Source organism: Lactuca saligna, chromosome 6, assembly GCF_052625555.1.
Source record: "Lactuca saligna cultivar CGN05327 chromosome 6, ASM5262555v1, whole genome shotgun sequence".
Classification (NCBI taxonomy): Eukaryota; Viridiplantae; Streptophyta; class Magnoliopsida; order Asterales; family Asteraceae; genus Lactuca; species Lactuca saligna.
The window spans coordinates 10,891,000-10,904,415 of record NC_136422.1 but is presented as its reverse complement, the minus strand read 5'-3'; the positions used below and the strand labels follow the sequence as shown (position 1 = coordinate 10,904,415).

At 35.5% G+C, this 13,416-nt stretch overlaps 1 pseudogene; it reads left to right on the top strand.

The window, feature by feature from the left end:
• Window positions 1–11,276: 11,276 nt before the first annotated feature.
• On the top strand, window positions 11,277–12,370 carry LOC145003241 (ethylene-responsive transcription factor ERF061 pseudogene; annotated as a pseudogene).
• The last annotated feature ends 1,046 nt before the right edge of the window (window positions 12,371–13,416 follow it).

Genomic DNA, 13,416 nt, shown 5'->3' with positions numbered 1-13,416 from the left:
AAATAGACCACATAAAACATTAGAACATACATATATATACATCGAGAAGTCTCATACTCTACAAGCTTCCTGTTCGCAACTTTCCTTGACTCGAGTACAGATCCTCTGCTTCCAGTAGTACGGGCTCATACCATTTTCCATATATATCCATACTTTCCTCAAGGATCACTCTGAATCATCCAAGTCACTCTCTTATCCATACATACAATCCTCAACAAGACAAGGCTCCCAGCACTAAATCTCTTCCTAGGCATTTCCTAGGGCAATCATCACACCACTCTTCGCCATCAGTTGTAGAAGGAACTCCCTATAACCCTTTCTAACTAGCTCACAAATACAATTTCATATCAGTGACACCAGATAATTCTTCGAATGAAAGTTCTCACAGTACAACGGTTGGACTCAAACAAGAATTGCGCAATAAAGTTAAAACCTAGACTTCTAAAATTATTTAGTTTTAGCAATGTGTTGTTGGGTTTTGAGCATTCTAACACTTCCTAGGTATACATGCAACCCTAATAACCTTGAATCTATGTTTTCTCTATATACATGCAAATTTCTTTTTCAAGGTTATTTCCTAACTAGCATGGCATGGGAATTACATAAAACATAAAGAACTAGTAGAAATACATACCTTGTTGTCGCTTGGATTCCTTCAAGACTTTGTGAGCCTAGCACCCCAAATGTTGTGCCTCAAATGCTTCACACAACACTACAACCTTGGAATAACTAGAGAGAATATTTCTACACTCCAAAATCGGCTATGCCCTCACAAGAATACTCTAGTGCCAATTTTGCATGCTATAGGGTTTCTTTTATAGTGTGTCATAATTAGGAGTTACAAATGTAAACCCTAATTGTCATGACTCTTCATTTCTCATGACCCATGGGTTTGTAACTCCCATGGACTATCCATGGAGCTCCATATGGTTATAACCAAACCCCATAAACCATGGATCATTAATCCACCATAAAAGAATCGATGATTGTCATAATCAACCCTATATATTTAATTAGTCTTACTTTGATCACCAAATTAATTATAGATTAATACTTGATCAAATACTAATTAAATAATACTATTATTAATATATTAGAACTTATAATATATTAATAATCATAAGTGCCTTATTCTCTCATTTAGTCTATCCAAGTATTGCAATGCCATGCAACCCAAATGGACCATGCCGGGTCGGGTCAAGTTCATACCAAATAAAGTTATGGACTTAGACACTATATCCAACAGTCTCCCACTTGGATAAGTCTAATAACTATATTTGCAAATACGACTTCAAAATCCGACTAGCAATCGTAGCTCTTTCAAAGTCTCTCGGAACTGAGATGATGATGATACGCCATTTAAGATAAGTGATCATATAATCCTCTGTTCTCATGATATCAGTTGGACAAACACATGGAACACGGTCTTACTTATTGTCCAGCATTTGTTTCTCGATCTCCGATTTGTTTCGACATAGAACTAAATTGAACACATCAATTAGGTTCTGACCAGGCCCGGTACATAGGTCAAAACCAAATCATCGAGGGTCCCAGATATCGCTTCTATTTATAGAAGGAACAGATAAACTTCGAATGATATGCTTGTACTAACTACTTGTTGAATTATTCACAAAGGCACGTTTTATAACATCGAGTTACCAATGCGTTTTCGTACAATCAATGAATAACCAACTCATAGTCAACAACTCATATCTCTAGGTTTGAAGATTTATATGATATTACCGTCTCACGATCACTCGAGATAAATTCCATGAAGTGATGCAAGTGAGCGTGGGTTGAATCCAATACTCAACCCTTATGAGTACTCATGAATGTTGTAGCAACCATTGCATTGTCTAAAGCACTTTAGACAAATCATACAAGCCAAATTCATGACAGTCTTGATTCATATCTACTTCCAACATATGACTGATTGTGGATGGTTTGAATAATATGATATATTCCATAACATATTTATTCTGGAAGTCAAAACATGCAAAGTGAAACACAAGAATAATACTTAATCCTATATGGCCCCAACACTTGGGTGTAAATAAAACAACTTTTATCTAAGCACCATATTGATTACTCATTATTTATGTTTCGATTAATCAACTTTATGCTTGAATTAAAACATTAGTTGTCCCATGCTCCAAGCACGTACACTATGTTTTTCCAAACAACAATTATGTCATACTCCAAGTATGCATACTATGTTTACATATGGTCCTCTCTTTGTGAAATAAATCAATTGTCAATATTCCAATGATGCTCATTTCACAATCCCAATCCTTGTTGTAAATGCAAGAATACCAAACTCTTGCCATTTACTGTAATCTGTTAGATTCTAAACTTATATGCAATGATCCCCTTGTAACGACTATGCACAGAAGTCACAGAGACTTGGCAACATACATTACAAAGTATTCCAATGGGAAACAATTTCATGGAAATGAAGTCTCAAATTCAAAGTACATTCCTTTGAACATCCTTCTTAGCATTAAGTTCTTTAATCTTACACAGATTCAAAGAATAACTTCCACCTATGGAAACAATTCCATATTACCATTTTGACTATCACTTCTGAACAAGAGTTGCCTCTTTACAAAATATGTCAATATGGTCCTTACTCTATACTTCTAATTGTCCATGAGCAACCAATCTTTGGTAAACCTCAGATTGTCCTTGACAATTTTGCTTAATCACTTTAGTCATTTCCAGTTCTATTCCTTTTTCCATCTTAATGCCCTAGGCATTTGGAAAATTTAGAATGGATGAATATTATAGCACATATAATCAAACCTATACCCAAAGCATATGGGACATGATTTATGCTATAAAATTTTTATTTGCCATGTTCTCAAAATTCGAACTATGAAGAGGGATGCCGTAATCATAATCGAATTTTGAGAACGCAACATATATAGAATTTCCTTATGTTGAACCATTCCAGCATAACATTCATATATATTCTTGACTAAAGTAGATTAAATTCTCAATCTAAGCTTGTAGAATTGGAGTGAAGTATAGAATCCTCTCCCTTAATTATAGCAAAACAACTTTCAAAGCAACTTGAAACTTTTGTTTTCTATAAATAACATTGCTAACTTGCAATACTTAACATAATCATCATGCTCCCACTAGCATAATGATTACCAGCATAACACTTTATGCTCCTACTAGCTTTGACATGTACTCAGAAATCAACTGGACTTCTAGAAATCAATACTTTATTGACTTTCTTACCAAAGTTCATATTTCTGATACTAGATTGCTTTGATAAGAATTTATCAAAAACATACACCTTTCCATAGATAGCTCACATGTTTGTCTAGACCTTTTGCAATTCTCACTAGCTAGTGTGCCGGTTAACCACGCACGCTCCACTAACTATATGAGAATGCAAATATCACAACCGCTATCTACTTAAAATCTTCTTAGTAGAAGCGTTTCCTTACCATCATTTTCATGAATCGAAGAGAAACCTTATGACACTTAGATTTTATGGTGTATGTGTTCTTTTCCATGTGAATTTTGTCAAAACCATAATCACATGACTAGGTTAGTGACACTTCCAAATTCATATGGATTGAACTTGTGCAATCTTAATTTCTTGCCACCTGGTAGCACAATGCCCACCATTGCTTCCGGGTTGTTATGCAAACAATTAAGAACTCATAGAACTCACAAGCATAATCAACTTTCAACTGGAATAGACATAGAAATAAGAACACGATAGGTTACAAACCTCAAGTCGTGGGCTAGTGATTAACAAAACTCTTGATTAGTTCTTGAAACTATTTCAGAATCTTTTAGACTCCCACTGTCCTCTTGACATATAAGACTTATCTTTGTCAAGAACCATTCCTTGACAATACAAATATTCAAGACCTAGTGCGGATTCTTATCAAGTTAAACACTTCCCATAATTGGACTTAGTTGGTCTTTGCTTTATCCAAAACATCACAACTAACCAACCTCAAATGTACAAGAGTATGACACATCTTACTCTACATTTGATAAGTGTTCTAAACTTTCTAAAGATTATGTCACTCAATGGCTCAATCTTGGAGTATGACTCTAAGATTTGATGTATGATTTATCTTTTGATTTAACCATTTCAACAACTCATGATTCCTCTCCTTAGCCAAACAAATGAACTAAGGTGTCTTTAGAGGATCAATTGTGATATGGTTTCATATTCACTAAGATAATCATAAAACAAAATACACAAGTACTCTCCCATCTCTACAGATTGGAGAAACTTTTATCTTTCTGCCTTATTTGATTCTTCTTATTCATTCTGCCATACATTGAAACTTTTCCAATGTTTCAGAATTACACTTAAACTTGTAAGCATAACCATATTTACTAAACTTTAGTAAATCATAATGAATAATCTTATCTACCTTTGTGGTGGACCTAACTAGTGCACAACTTAATGTACCCGATCCTTTAGTCCTTCGCTTGAATCACATGCGAATGTGAACAAGGAATTAGTCTTAATTTACCAAAGATGAAAATTCTCATTCATCACACAATACAACTTGCATGATTCCAAGTTTCTATCCAAATGAAACTTGGGTGATGAGAATCTTTCCTTATTTGGTAAATTATGACACTACCACTAATGAAAGAATCAAATCCATTTGCCCATATTGCTTATCAATGGAAACATATAAGCAACAACCTTTTTCACAAATGCCATTGTAAGGATACTTAAAGTAAATAAAATCAAAACCATTTTCTTTTATTTTAAAACTTTGCGGAAAACTTATCCTTACAATCCATATGAAAAACTTGTTGTTATCTATTCCTAAGCAATATATCATAACTCTTAAGTAACAACTCAAAATTCGGATCACCGAACCATGCGATCGAAATCCATCTTCACGATCAGAATCAACATATACTTTCTTTAAGTTTCTTCACTCTTCTTTGATTCTTAAACATCAATATGTGACCCAGTCACATCATTCAATAAGAATCTCAGAATATAAACTTAATAGAGTTAGATAATGGACTTTACCTAAAGCAGAATCAAACATTTGACTTTACTATCCTTATGGACTTTTAGGTAAATTTGGCAGCTTCGTAACCAATGCCCTTCCTTTGGCAACAAAAACATATGGACTCTTTGGAAACGGTATACGAGACTATCACATAATTAGCCTTTCTCTTTACCATTTGGTCAACCGAGTTGACTATGGCCAATCCCTTTCAATTGGGAAGAGAAAGGTTTTCTGGACTTCCTATGTTACCATTGTCAATGTCCATGGAAGTTTGGGAAGTTGATCTTCCAATCAAGTTTTGCTTTACCAATGCTCCAAACCATTGTTGATTCAACATCATCAAGCAAATAGGTAAGATCATTAAGGGTCATGTCGTGATCTGTCATCAGGGAGTGACCAAGTCAATAGCCAGCTACCTTGAGACTTCGACACCCGACTCTCCCGGCTTGTCAATATGTGACTTAATCTCCAAGACCTAAGCACATATAGACTTTGTTTGCCAATAGGGATTGAGTGACACAGAACTTATCAGGTCTTGAAACTTGTGGGATAGGGAGATTTATTGGAGTAGGTGAAGGAAGTGAAGTATGATTTTCAGTCCCACTAATGCACAACAAAGGGATTGATCTTTCACCTTGATTGCCATTCGGGATATCATCTTCGTTAGGAAGCTTCTTCCTAAGATTTGGGAAGACCATAGCTGTCTAAACTAGACATCTATAATGGGAGAAATTCAAGTTAGTTAATTTAAAGTCCTTAATATAACACCCACTATGAAATATTAAGGCTAGGACCTAATAACCTATTTATAACTGGAAGAGGGATGCCGTAATCCAAATTATAAAATAGTTAAAGGTAGGTAAATGACGATTTACCAATTTCCACCATGAAAAACGAAATATAACTAAGTTTTAATTGGATTTGAAACTCCTAGATCCTTTGAGATACATTGAACTTTTCAATGGCATGTTTGAATCTCGAATGTGCCCTCTCAAGTTTGTGACTGGGATGCCGAGGATCACAAACAAGGTGTGAATAACCATACAAATTGACTTGGTACCCTTAACAATATTACCTAATCGATGTGCCGGTTAACCACACACGCTCCACCGATCTATAATAAAGTCAAGTTACCCTTTGCCACTATTACTAGTCCATGTTAGTGTGTCGGTTAACCACACACGCTCCACTAACGACTTGGTAAGGTACAAAGTGTAATTTTATGGGCTAGCACCAATTTCACATTTTCCTAAAGTAACTAAGATTGAGAATTTATAATGTATAGTTACTTTATAATTCATTATACTTTTAATGAGTATTTAAAGTCGTATCCTACCCGTTCGGCTAACGACCCTCCACCGATCAAGGAAGCGGTGGGTGAGAGTGGACACTCATTAAGTTACCATTTTATAGGCAACAACCTTATACCCCCCCTTATAGACCGGCTTCATGAATGAGGCCTACTAATGGTAAGAATGACATATTCTTATACATATCTATATAATAAAATTATAATAATAGTATAAGGGTGTATTTTAAACATTTAAAATACATGGTGGTTTAATCTATTAATTAAATTATACTCTTAATTTAATTAAACTGAAACCATGTTTTTATGGAATTATTAACTCTTTTAATTAAACACTTTAATTAATTTAATGAAGTCCATAAAGTTTGAATTTTTTTTAACTTTTAAAAAAAATAATTTGGAATTAAAGTGTAAGACTTTACAAATTCCAAAACTTAAGGGCAAGAATTGAAACTATTCCAAGTCTCTTCAATTTGTAACTTATGAGTTTTAATGGTTCATAAAAATGAAGACTCTTCATTTTATGAAACCTACTATTCTTTAATGACAACTTTTAAAGAAGTGACTTTTGGTTATCCATAACTTGAGGACAAGTTATGGACATTGTTATTGCCATTAAGATCATGATTTAAACATACATGGAGGTTACACATAATTTCTATGATCTTCTAAAAACTCATAAGAACACAAATTCATGCAAAGCAATTTTCAAGAAATCATATTAACACATATAAAACTTGAAAATTGATAATAGTCATTTAAAATGGGTTAACATAATCATTACCACTTTGAAAAAAAAAATTCAAGTCCAAAACAATTTGGGATAATGATTTTTAATCCATTTCCAGCAACAAAACTCGAAAAACTGCCCAACACGCTCCTACTCGTCGAGTGCGTGATTCTACTCGTCGAGTAGGATGAATTTGTTCATGGACTTGGCGAGTCCTCCCCATGAACTCGGCGAGTCCAGTCGTCAATGAGCAGATTTTTCGTTTTTTAAGCAGTTTTGCATCAAGTATACAGAAAACAACCCTAGGCTCTGATACCACTGTTGGGTTTTGAGCATTCTAACACTTCCTAAGTGTACATGCAACCCTAATAACCTTGAATCTATGTTTTCTCTATATACATGCAAATTTCTTTTTCAAGGTTATTTCCTAACTAGCATGGCATGGGGATTACATAAAACATAAAGAACTAGTAGAAATACATACCTTGTTGTCGCTTGGATTCCTTCAAGACTTTGTGAGCCTAGCACCCCAAATGTTGTGCCTCAAATGCTTCACACAACACTACAACCTTGGAATAACTAGAGAGAATATTTCTACACTCCAAATCGGCTATGCCCTCACAAGAATACTCTAGTGCCAATTTTGCATGCTATAGGGTTTCTTTTATAGTGTGTCATAATTAGGAGCTACAAATGTAAACCCTAATTGTCATGACTCTTCATTTCTCATGACCCATGGGTTTGTAACTCCCATGGACTATCCATGGAGCTCCATATGGTTATAACCAAACCCATAAACCATGGATCATTAATCCACCATAAAAGAATTGATGATTGTCATAATCAACCCTATATATTTAATTAGTCTCACTTTGATCACCAAATTAATTCTAGATTAATACTTGATCAAATACTAATTAAATAATACTATTATTAATATATTAGAACTTATAATATATTAATAATCATAAGTGCCTTATTCTCTCATTTAGTCTATCCAAGTATTGCAATGCCATGCAACCCAAATGGACCATGCCGGGTCGGGTCAAGTTCATACCAAATAAAGTTATGGACTTAGACACTATATCCAACATGTGTAACTTAGCATATCCGCTTACTAGTTAGCTAAGGTTAATGAGAACTCCTAAAAAGCACAAAGCAAGCAACATTCAAGCATTGAGTAGTCGGAATCAAGCATAACCTAAATAGGTCATCTTATCACTGATTTATCAGTACTAGCATGCAAGTCTACAAGTTCATATAGCACACCTACAAATGCATCTCTCCTAGATCCTTAGACCTAATCTAGCATACGATTCATATATTCATAGATCAAGCATATCATAAACATGTATGGGTTTTTTGGGGAAACCTACTTGAGCTTGGTCAATTGCATGCACCACACCCCTTTTATTGTTAGAGAATTCTTGTTATAAAACATTCCTTTTATAAAAACCTACCAAATCCTTAGTTTGAGTTCAGACACACCCGAGAGTGTACTCGAATCCCTCAAACCAATGCTCTGATACCAACTTGTAACGTCAAAAGATTTAGACCAAAAATTTCAATTTTTGAAATAATAAAACGCTCATTAAGAACATGTTCGTAAAACCATGATAAAATCAAAGTATAGTTGAAACATCCAAATACATCATACTCAAATAAAAAGCGAAGCGATATGGTGTGTGCGATGTGATCACCCCGGGCTCTTCCCCTTGGATCCGGAAGTACCTGTAACGTAAACTAAAAAGCGTAAGCATGAAGCTTAGTGAGTTCCCCAAAACAGCATATATCATACATATCAAACATATAATGGGCCCCACCCGACATTGAACCCTGCTCGAAACATATCTGACAGTAATATGAGTTTGGCCCCGCCACATCACATTCCTCAGGCCCCCCTAGCATCGGGCCCCGCCCGGTACACATACAAACACATAAACATATGCAAGAATCACAAAGATAAATAGAATACAAGATAGTCATTAGGCCTCGCCTGGCATCGGACCCCATCAGTATACATGTCGGATATCATACATGCAGAGTCACACAGACAACTAATCATAATAAACCATGGGTCGGCAGTGGTACCTTTGACCCGCCAAACACGGTAAGGGGACTCACCTCAAGCTGCTGAATCTCTCAAATAAAATCTCAAACTGTTGATCTGGAAAAATCCTCGCGCTAACGCCATTAAATAATCCCCCGTTAATAATTGGTCCACAACCCATAACTGGAATCCTAGTCCAATGTCTAACCCTCCGAGTAAGAGTCCATTTTACCCTTTCCTCACGTGGCCTAAAATCCAAGGCCCATACAAATAACACCAAAAAGCCCAATACAGCTCAACTTCCTAATTGGGCCCAAAACCCCTCATGGGCCTAATCCAAAAAGGCCCAAATTCCTAAATGACACCTAAGGCTCTAAATGGGCCCAAGCATAAGAAGGCCCAAAGTCAGAAAACCAGTGGACCATTAAGGCCCAAAAAGCCCAAAACAGTGTCTCATGTCATGACCAGTCCTTGGTCACATCGAGAGAGACGTTTGTTACGATTCCAGGACTCACTTCTGACTTAGACGACTCAACGGGGATGGGTGACTCATGCTTACTTCGTGAGACCTTATGTCTCACGTAATGAGAACGGTCTGAAGCCAAAATCATCTTTTTAACATTCTTAATCCATTCAGCCACCCATTTCATATTTCCAGAAGCTAAAAGGGGCCCTAATGGTCCATAAAAATGCTTGCTTTATGGACATGCATGCACCATGCATGTCCCTCCATCCTTGTGGGTCAAAAGTAGAAGTATGGTCTCAAACTCACATGCAATCCTCTAATACTACACCAACTTCCATATCTTAAAGATATAAGACTCAAAAGACCATTTGAATCCATAAAGTTGCTAACTTTATGGATCTTCTTCACTCCAACAAGCTACAACTTTGAGAAATGGGACCAAAAGCCTAGATCCCAAGCAACTTCCCTCCCAAGATGCTTCTTCTTCACTCCTTTTCCTTCCTTTCCACAAGCAAAAACACCAAATATCTCAAGGTGAATTGAAATCTAGGATTTCTAGAGGCTTAGAGGGTGAGAAAGGTTGAGGATGGATAACCCTAGCCTCTCGTTCCCTTAAATATCTGAAATTAGGGTTTATGGTCATTAAGTCGCACTTACATTGTGAGACTCCAAAATAAGGGTCAACGGCCACTCACGACGTGACCCCCAAGATCTCACATCATGAGGACGCTCAAGATGCAATAAATGAAGAATTTTAGCACCTTAAGGTTCTAGAGACAAGAGATTACACTTCTTGCTCTTGTTTGCTGGAGATGCTCGACGAGGGTAATATGGGTAAAAATCAGGAAAAGTTGTGGTGGTCCATTGCCTATTCGGTGTTATGGTTTATTTAGAAGGCACAAAATTGTGAATGAAAGTCGTGCTACCATGAATCCATAATCTTGATTGATGATATTAGTATTGGCATATTTAATTGGATAACAAATACATCAGAGCTTTATATTTTTAATTGGTTTGTTTGGAGCATGTGTCCTGTCCCCTAAACTCTTTCGTAGTTTGACTCGAGCTTCCCACTTGAATTGTTTTCTTCTTTTGTGACAATATATATTTGCTCGCCGTTCAAAACAAACACTAAATAACCAATTTAACGTTTAACTTTTTAATGCATTAAAAGCATTTTTTTTTTTTTTTGTTCTTTTAGCTTTGACCATTTCTTAGAGAACAAAAAAGTAACATTGCAACCTCCAAATAAATGGCAAAAGGTGAGTTGGCCTAAGGAATAAGGATGATGAAAAGGGATCCACACGGACTCTCTGGTTTGAGTATGAATAACAGTGGGTTGACTTTTTAGATTAATCAATTAAATTGTCCGAGATATACTATTTTCGAAAAACAAAATAACAATATATCTTATAAACTTTTTGACAATATTTAAACAAAATACAAAATTTACGGAATAAATAGGTGTAAATTTGTATATATTATACAATTTCTTTTAGGAATTAATACGTGTAAATTTGTATATATCATAAGCTTTTACACATAGCATATCGTATTATAAAATAATTATTATTTTTATAGATAACATATTCCATTATAAAATGATTATTTGTTCATTTATATTGTTTAGGGGTACAAAAGTCAATCTCGTGAAATTCCAAATTGAAAAGACTTGGACCTTATTTTTGCCTTATAAATACCCCCTCCCAAGAACAAATTAAGACATGAAGAAATTTGAGCCCCTACCAACATCATCCATTGATAATTTGAAGCTTTTACAAACCTCTGTTCTTCCCCTTTCACTGAAATTCACAATCATGCAAGAAAACACCCGTAATCCATTCGCTGTTGATTTAATCAGTGATTCAGTTCGATCTTCATTGTCGAATTTGATCTTAACAGGTGGGAATACAAGCACCTTCGATTCAGTCTTTTCTCACTGTTCATCATCGTCGTCATGGGTAGAAGGAGCTACGATAGGGTCTTCAATGTATCTCAAACAGAGAGATCTCATCCTCAAATTCACAGACGAATTCGAAACAAAATCCCCAATTGGGTTTTCTCATCAAGCGAGCAATTTATACAAGAAGAAGTTGTATAGAGGGGTGAGGCAGAGACAATGGGGTAAATGGGTGGCGGAGATCAGACTGCCGCGGAACAGGATGAGAGTATGGTTAGGAACATACGAAACGGCGGAGATGGCCGCCTACGCTTACGATCGAGCTGCATATAAGTTACGTGGGGAATACGCGCGTTTGAATTTTCCTAACGTGAAGGAGTCGACGTCGTTGGGGTTGATCGGAGACGAACGTAAGTTGAATGCTCTGAGGAGCGCTGTGGATAACAAACTAGAGGCGATTTGTCGAAAGGTTAGAAGAGAGAAGGCTCAAAAGAGGGAGGAGAGGAAGAAGGTTACGGTGGTGGGGAATTCAGGTGGTGGCGATGAGAGTTTCAGCGGGAGTGATATGGGGTCATCCTGTGTTTCGGAAGATGGGTTTTTGAAAGGTGAAAATTCTCCATCGGGAAGTACTTTTTCCGGTGAGTTGACTACGGCGGACGAGACGGAGATTGGTGGTTGGTCACTCGCGCGGATGCCTTCTTATGATCTTGATTCCATATGGGAAATACTTGCTAATTAGGACTTAAGGAGTGATAAAATATGAAATATCACAACTTATTTTCACTTTTGACTTTTGAGGGAGTCAACGGTAATCCTTATACTTTTGGTTAGAAAATTTTGTTTAATTATATAAATAGTATAATTTTCATATATACATAAAATTTGGACTTTTGTCTTTTTTTAGTTGTTATTTGGATAGAATTATGGATCAAATGTTTAACAAAATGATGACGTGTTTGAGAATATGTAAAGAAGCGTATATAAGTGCGCTTGAACAAAATAAAGTTTTTGAGAAAAAAAATCATTTTCATATTGTTGATTTGATTATACATGAGCAAGTTTCACAAAAGAAGATACTTAGAAACTTTTTTAAGTATTGCATGTAGGGGTATAGTTGTTAATCTAATCAATCTGATTTTCCCTTAGATGAATCGGGCCAGATTAGTTGGGGGTTAAAAGTAATTCGTCCTAAACATTATGTGTACTCATGGCTACATGGTTGCTTGGTGAGCAAATGGGAAATTAAAAGAAAGATTATGAAAATGCAAACAATAAGAACTCCTCTCTTAAAACTAAGAAATTTTGATGGACAAAGTTATTTTTTCCTTTTGATATTTACAGAAAGTCTTATTTTGCATTAACAGTGTGTTCTTTTATTCATCAATTTTTAAAAGGAAATAGGTACAGTGATTAATCGATTTGTAGGATGAATAACATGTACAAAATTGGAATTTGTACTTTTATTTATCTCTCCTTGTTTAGGATATTATATAAGTTTTTGATTATCAATTTATTTCAGTTTTATTAATTTTAACAGTGTACATTTGTGGTCAATTGTCATGTGTTGTGTTGGGAAATCTCAATCTACTATAAATCTTATGTATGGTTATTCGTATTTCAGTATTGTATTTTAATAATATTCATCTGTTGGATATTTTTTTACTATTAACGCCGTATTACACCACTGTACTTTGATACCCATTATATCGAAGCATTGTACTTTGAAACAAATGGTATTTCATTATTATAGACCCTATATGTTGATGATGCAATGGCTACAATCTTCTTCAAAGGGCATAAGAATCCATTTAAACCCTTTTAATTTTGGGTTAATTCTATCTCCTTTCGCCAACTTCAACTCTTAGGTGCATCTTTATCCTTGCTGAACCAGGTAAGCTCTGTAATTCTTTTAATTTTTATTGGTGATGGGTGGGTGGTTGTGGCCGTGG